The sequence below is a fragment of the Harpia harpyja genome, chromosome Z (assembly GCF_026419915.1).
Source record: "Harpia harpyja isolate bHarHar1 chromosome Z, bHarHar1 primary haplotype, whole genome shotgun sequence".
Classification (NCBI taxonomy): domain Eukaryota; kingdom Metazoa; phylum Chordata; class Aves; order Accipitriformes; family Accipitridae; genus Harpia; species Harpia harpyja.
Window position 1 is genome coordinate 116632392 of NC_068969.1, and position 8138 is coordinate 116640529.

General features: G+C 38.8%; 1 long non-coding RNA gene across 1 annotated transcript; it reads left to right on the top strand.

Annotated features, from left to right (window-relative positions):
- The first annotated feature begins 3917 nt into the window (after positions 1–3917).
- On the top strand, positions 3918–8138 carry LOC128137609 (uncharacterized). Its single transcript, XR_008233753.1, has 2 exons — positions 3918–4107; positions 7902–8138. It is a non-coding gene; the product is annotated as an uncharacterized LOC128137609 (long non-coding RNA).

Here is an 8138-nt window from a genome sequence, read left to right on the forward strand (position 1 = left end):
CCATGATCCTTCTCTGTGCTGTTCTTTTCATATAAACTTCAGACTATTCTGATTTTAAGTGTAGAGAAAAAAAAAAAAGAATGAGAACCGATTCAGGTGAGCCTCTTTCAGGTCATGTAAATGAACCCTGATTTGAAAGTCTTCAGTTTGAACTGAATGGTGAAACTGGCTTTTGAAATCCACCCTAAATAAGCAAAGTAACTGTAGTTTTTAAGCCCTTTAAAACAGGCTTTCTAAATGAGTTTTAAACATGTAACATATTTATGATCAAAATTAATTAGCTGCAAAGAAGCTTTATTCTTCCAAAGGGACTTATACTGCTCACAAACACCTGTCTGCCCATATAATTTTGAAACAGAGTAAAACAATTCTCCTAATACACTAGTGAGATCTTCATGCACAGAATATTTAACCCCTTTTTTGCCAAAATTGTTGTTCTTAATTGAAGAATTTCATAATTAAGGTTTTGCAGACCCAAACCATAGCTTCTTACTGTTTATTAAATCTTCCCAGTTTGAAAAACTTCCTAACATAGCCCGATTTTTGCCCCTGTGGTAAGTTATTGTTCCTTCAGTCTTGGAGCTGTTCTTTCACTCTTTCCACATAGAAAAGACTTCATTCCTCGGATTTCTATTTGACTCTTCGTATCTTCCACATTTTATATAAGAAAAATGATAGGACAGAACTCTTGTATGCATCAAATTTTGTCCTTTGTATAGTCACACCTTAGTCAATAGGAGCTGTGAACATAAAATGGAATCACAGAATTGCAGAATAATTTAGGTTGGAAGGGACCTTTGAAGGTCACAGGACTCAGTCCTCTGCTCTGAGCAGTGCCAAATTCAAAGTTAGATTGAACTTCAAAGTTAGATAATTTTGCTTGGGATCATATCTACATATTTTCAAGGGAAGAATTTGGCCCTCAGATGAATGTGCAATGTGTATTGCATTATTTGTCCTTGTGTCACCTTTAGTAACATTTAAACAAACCAGTTCCTTTTTTTTTTTTTTTTCAGGAATTTCCAAATAATTTGGCATTTAATTTCACAGAATTGGACCCAAACCAGTCTGCAACAGCAATGAATGTTGCAATGCTGTTTCAGACTCCCACCAGTGGCTCTATGTGTAGTGGGCAGTACTTCACTTACAATTGCAGATCGCCATTTTGAGGAAAACAGCTTTTTTGCCAGAAACACAACCCCAGAAATACCAAGTAAGTGGTGTTTCCTCTGTGATTAAAAGTAGCACATTTTAGTCTTTCTATGCTGTTTTTGGACAACATCTGACATTTGGGGTTTTTTTAATTTGAGGTCTTTTGCTCTCTTTTTGTGATAAGCAAATGGTCAGATACCTCCTGTAGACTTGAAATGCACATCCATATTTTCAGAATGGCATATGGAGTTTGCACACAGGATTCTGGTATAATTGTACAGGTAATTTTTAAATAAATATTTTCCCCAAACCTTGTTCTACTATTATGGGCAGACTATGAACTAGTACTACTACTAGTAGTAATTCTGTTACCTTTATACTGTGTGTACATACAAGTCCCAAATGATAGACTTTTCACCAAAAAAAAGCAGTATCAACACCAATTGAAAAGCAGTCCCTGATTCATAAGGGTTTTCTAAATAGATCAAGGGCAGAAGGTAACACAAAAGTTAAGAGCACCATCAAAAAGCCCTAACCCCCAGGACTCTAAACAAAGAAAATAGCTGTCACTGGGGATATATTTTTCCTAAGATTACAGGAAGTCTATTAGTAGTAACAATCATGGCACAGTCAGGCCCCACTACGCAAGACGTCTGCATACACAAAGAATATACAGACATATAATGCTGTAGATGCTATCCTGATCTTTCAGAAGTTAGTGGAAATGTTTCTTTTGACTTCAATAGATCCTGGTTTTGCCTGACGTTTAGTTATCAGCTAGATAGTGATTCAGTCCAGAATTTCCCCAACCATCTTCCTGTTAAGCTCTTTATAAGGATAAAAAATGAGAGTATATCAGTGCATCTAAGTGGCTGCACAGCCCCGAGATTGACACGTAGCCATGGTCTCCCTTCTTGTACAGCACCTGAAGTTAGGTAGCACAGATTACTGGCACTTTTAATCTAAAAGCAAGTGACTAGGATTGTGTTGTTACAAAACGCATAATTTCACTCTGTTTCTCCAATACCCTGTCATACAGCACAGAATATGAAAGCTAAAACCCAGGTGTGTGCTCTTTTTCTTTTCCTGTCTCATTTCATTCTCTGCTTCCCTACTAAATGTCACCTGTTAGCATTATTAATTTGTGCTTTGTGCTAATTAAAGTCTTTTTCTTTAACAAAACTGGAAAAGGGGACAGCGAAGCAGTCGGACCATCTACATTAGGCAACTAACATTGCTTTTACAACTAAGGTTATAAAAACGTGTCATTAAGTCCCTGAGAATTATACATTCTGGAGTTTTTCATAAGGGGAAAAACTATTCTTGAACTGTACATGCAGTGATAAGACTGCTAAGAACCTATAAACACAGCTTCATTATTGCATACAAAGCACAGTTCAGTGCCTTCCTTTATTCATGACTGCTGACATTATTATTTGTATTACTGGTGTATCTGAGACTGGAGCTACACTGTGATTAGAAAACAGCATTTTAGGAAACAGTAGGAGATAGTTCTTGCCATGACAAATTTGCAGTCCAAATACATGACAACCTAAAGGAGAAAACACATGCCATAAACTGGTAAAGATGAGGGTGTTCTAGTGGTTTTGTAGTTCAGTTTTTTTTCCATTACACGGCATTGTATCAGAGCTCTCCTTCTCACAAAAGGAGAGCTCTGATTCTCAGAGCTCATATATACCGGCCTGTTTCATCTCACCCTGGCAGTGGTGAGGGAAGGTATGTTAACCAAGACAGAAGCTGCATTTGTGTTTTATTGAAGGTCTAGTTATACTAAAGCTGGAAAGCAAGGAGAGTACAAGACACAGAATTTTTTCCAGATTTGATTTTGCAGTGGTTTTCTGCTGCTGGATGGAGACATCCAGCCAAAACCAGTAAAGTGACCTGGTTCCTCACTTCTGTGAAGAATTATATTGAAAACTGCTTTTTAAAAAAAAAATTACTTTTACTTAAGACTGCTACAAAATACTTATGTTCTAATGGAATAGAAGCATGGTAATGGAAGTAAGCAATGAAATATTAATTAGTTAACAATCAGGAAGATTATTGTACTGAAGGTGTGACTTTATGTTTAGAGAAATCTCAGGTTCCAATCCCATACTAGCCTTCACAAAAAAATGTGAAATTTATCATGCCCTAAATTTGGGGGTTTATGCAATGGTCTAGCTGTTGATGATCTAGATGAGGTCCTGAAACGTGTGTTTAATTCCTGGTTTTGCCATTGGTGTTCAGATAGGCTCAGCTGAAGTCACGCTTTTTCTCCCATCTCACAGGTGTGCTGGAAAGTAAAATCCATTAAAAATGTGACAGGCTTTTTGAGAGTTCTGAAAACTCCTGTGCAGAAAAGACAGTAAATCAAAACTAAGACATTTTAAAAAAATTGGTAAGACCCAGCACTGATCAGTAAGATTAGCACTGTGATCTGAGGAATTGATGAAATCAGTCTCGCTGGAAGAAGTAAGCAATTAATATGAAGACAGAGTAAACACTCTTCATCTCAGGGTTAAGCAAAACAGGCAGCTGAAAAAAACCTGTATTTTGCATTTTTCCCTACCCACATATGCTCTCTCTGAGGGACAGAGAAAATTGAGATTTCAGAGCTTTTTTTCCATTCCTTAGTCTGTTTGACTAAAGGTGACTCTGGCTCTGTGCAGTGAGGGCCATATCCCTCCCCCAGATCAATATTTTAATATGACTTATCAGAACGAGAATGAATTGTTTACTTTAAAACCTCAGGATCCCATAAAGGGCGAGGGAAAGGTGTCCACTGGAAACAGAGGCTTTCAACAGCTGATCACTGCTGGGAACCATAAAAGAAAACCAAGACCTCCAAAGATCCGAATACAGTGATATTCAGCAAAATGTCATGCAAGAGAATCTCAGTTCTGACAAGCCCTAACGACACACCAGAGGATCGTTTGGCAGTTGTGTCAGATGGTAAGTGTCTTCCTGTGCTTGATTCATGTGAGGAAAAGGAAATGCTAAAATGTATTAACAAAAATAAATAGTGCAGGTGAATTTTGAATATTAAGCACTTCAGCATACCAAAATATCCGCAAATGCCTGTGGCCTGTCTGTGTAATTTAACCGGATTTAATGTCTTGCACATAGTGATCTCTGCCTACACTTCTAAAGAGATTAGGCTTTTATTAGTGTCAGTGGGCAAGCCACCCTAAATGTTTATTGTTTAAAAAAAAAAAGGCGGGGGGTGGAAGGGAAGCTGACAGTAAGTGTGGTTAGACTCCACCAGGGTTACAGGAATGCTTCCAAGTCCGGATGTCCAGATATACAAAAAGGACAAGTTCTGTCATCCATCAGGATAATTCTTGAAAAACCCTCTTGTTCTTCACAATGTTCTTCTCAACTGGAACATTCCAATAATATTCTTTATACAAATACCTAGCAGAAGAGAAGCAAAAAGTGGATTTTTTTTTTTTTTCTCTGATGTTATACTTTGTTTTCTCCCTGTACTGATCTGTAACTTTCCCATTGTTTCGGGGGGGTTTCTCCATTGCAGTACTAAAAACTAGTGGCCATTTCTCTTTCTTTCATTACCTTTTGTCTTGGAAATATTCCTGTTGGATTGCTGGAAGCTTCCATATAGTTGTGGAACTATAAAATTGCCTGCTTGCAGCTGCATCATTTGCCTGGCTATCTACTGTCATATACATTTCACAGTAAAGTCTAGAGGCACTACTGCCAGGGCTCTACTGCTCTTTGCACTTTATCTGCCAGTGATTGTCAGACTTTTCCTCAGAGAGCTTAATTAGAGTGGGATCTTCCCTGACCTTTCTTCTGTGCTGCAGAGAGAAAGCTGAGTAAAATGTGTATGAGGAAAGGTAAGGGGAAAAAACACTAATATTGTGATGAATTAGAAAGCAATGTACAGTACTTAAGTTCCTTTGGCATTTGTTTCTCATTATCACCAGTTACAGCAGGCGCACATTTATTAAAAATAGCCTTGTGCACCTCAGGTCTACAACTGCAAGCTGCAAGCTCCTGACTAGACAAATCTGCCTGACAGTTCCGTGTATGCGTTCAAATGCACAACTCTTTCCCACTGCAGCATGTACAGACTTAAAACACAGACAAAATCAGTGAAAGATGAAAAGCACTTTGAAACATTTCAGCCCTGTCCAAGCATTTATAGGCTTGCGTCCTTGACGAGGATGGGAATGACAGAGCAGTTGTAATAATTACGTTTGAAAAACAAAACAGTCTGACCTGGTAAGCAGCCAGTGAAGGTTCATTTCTCTCTATTTACCAGCCAAGGGCCACTCAGAACTCAGCTCATACTGCCAGTTCATGCTTTCACTGAGGTTTGATAGATGTACTTGCAAATCAGTTAAACTGGTCCAGAGCCCTAATGAGTCTGCATTGACTGATCAACACTGGTTGAACTAGATTACGTTTAAGAAAAAGATCCAGAAAAGACACAAAGTTCAAAAGGTAAAGACATCAAAAGGTAAAGATTGGAGAGGAAATACTTGTTACACTGCGCAGAGTATGCTGGTGGTTCAGGCGTATTCAGTATATGTAGGCAGCCAGCTTGTTTGTGTGCATTAGTGTCTCCTCTCTGCTGGCACTTCAACCTTTGATGCTGTAGAATAGAGTAAGCTAAATTTCCCTACCTGATGATCTGCATATAAACATCAGTGTTTGGGAGCCCTATGCCCTTATCCTTAAACATTTCCCGTTACAGCTCCTTCCACTGCCTGAAACCAAAGCTGCTGTTTCTGCAGTAGCCCTCAACCTGCATCTCATGTGGAGAGCAGATTCTTTTCTGCATCATTTCCTTCAGAGAACCATGTTCTACTCCCCACAAGCTCCAGTGCTTCAGCTGACCTAGTGGTAGTTGCCCATACACAATCTCTTATTTTGGGGCACGCAGAGCTGCACTTGTCACAAACTGCAGCATGCCCTGATTCGAGCTAGAGACCACCTCTCCTACTTATAACAGCTGATATTTAAAATGGCGACCACTTGGTCTCAACAAGCACAGAAAAGTGATTTTCCTCCACAGCTGTACCACGTTCAGCGTACATACCTCAAATGTTTAAATTTTACAAACAGCTGATGACAGAGATTTGTGCCTTCTTCTCTCGTTTCTCAGCTGGAATGCCTGATGGGAGTGCTGACAGCAGACAGAATAAAGCAGAGGTGTTAAGGCTATTAATGTGTGGGAGTGACACATCACCAGGGCAGTGAATTAGGGAAGATAAAAAATGAGACTGACAGGAAGGCTAAGCCCATGGGAAGAGTTCTCAGAGGATCTGAGACCCTGCCTTTTGAATGCTTTAACTTGCTTAACAGTCTTTTGCTAAAATGCAATCAGATCCAGAAGACTACTGGAGAGTCTAGTTTTATTATATATGCATAGCAAATGCTCCCGAATATGTAAAAATGGGAATGCATTTACTGAGCTTAAAAAAAAATGAGACTGATAGTTTAAAAGCATTACAGCAAGACGTTCCGTCCTCATCTCTTGGCACAAAAAGACAACTCCATTCCCTCCCATGGTTCTTCTAACCAGTCCATACAGAACTCTTTTTTGAGTCAGAAAGTTCAAGTTTTCAGTAGCTACAAAAACCATTTTGGTACTCAGCACATACAGAATCTACCCAAATTCATGCAAAATGTAACATTAATGTTTAATGTACTCTCCTATCCTTGAAAGATTTTTACCAGTTCCAGGGAAATAAAGGAATTACACTCTGGTGGTCTGTCTCTTCTTTTTTCTTTTTTTTTTTTTTCCCTTTCTTTACGCTAGCAGACTCATTACAGTTATCAGTTAGTTACTAATAGTTGACAGACTTTATATAGACAGAGGAAAAAGCAGATACATGGAAGAATAAGATTCAAAAGCTACTACTATTCACCCAAGCTCTAGTTTCTAATCTCCTCCCGTCTTGTGCTCCTCTTTCTCTGTCTTCTCTGCTTCTCTGTAGTATTCAGATGTGATGATGACACATAACTGAATTTCCATGGCTTTACAAATCACTTTTCATCATGTGACCCTCAGTTACTGTTTGTGTGCTCTTAGTCCACTCCTGATTAAGAGGATCTTTTACAGGATTTTTTATACTCCCTGAGGATGTGCAGAAATGTTATTAGACTTGCAGGCTAAACAAACACAGAAACACACTCTGCCCTATTAAACCAAAAAACCAGTCCTGGGAAGAAATGAAACACCACAGTCGTATGTATGTTAGTTACACTGCTTAATTCACTATTGCATAGGTGTTGACCTGTCACAGAAGAACTTGCATTGAATAAAACAGGTGAAGTGGCACTAGGAGTACAGACCAACTTGCTGTCTTGTAAGTGGGCTAGTTCTCAAATGCTGGTTAAAAACAAGTATATGGAAAACAAGCATCATCTTTAGCGTCGTGATTCCGCAGATCTAACATAGCTCTATAAAAGTCAGGCGCTTATTCTGAGCTGTCTCCATCAATAAAAGAAAGACACGTGTCCTTGAAGAGAATGATTCATCCCTCCCTTCATAAATTTGTCTCTTAGGACAGGACTGATTACTTTCTCAAGGTGCCTGTCCATCTCCTTTGCCTGTAAAAGCACACTTAAAGCTACTTATCTTTAGATTACTACAGCTAGCTGAGACAAAATATTCACCTCAAAGAAATTCAGAATCCTGTCTCCCATTTCCTTGGTGAGAATCCTGATATACCACATATAAATATGCATAAACATGGTCTTTTCTCTGTGTTTTGCAGATCTTTGAAGCCCCCATGCTGAAGTCTGCAATGTATGTATATTACTTCTTCCATGGACTAATGATCTACTACTACCAGAGCTGTGGAGTGTGACAATGGTGTTTGTGTCCAGTCTATCAAACGCCATTATCACACTAAATAGCTACTGGTAGACAAGACATCAATTCAGAAAAGTATGTGAACTGTAGCAATACGTCTTCCCACCGTACTGAGGAATAAATAACCTTTTAACATGTA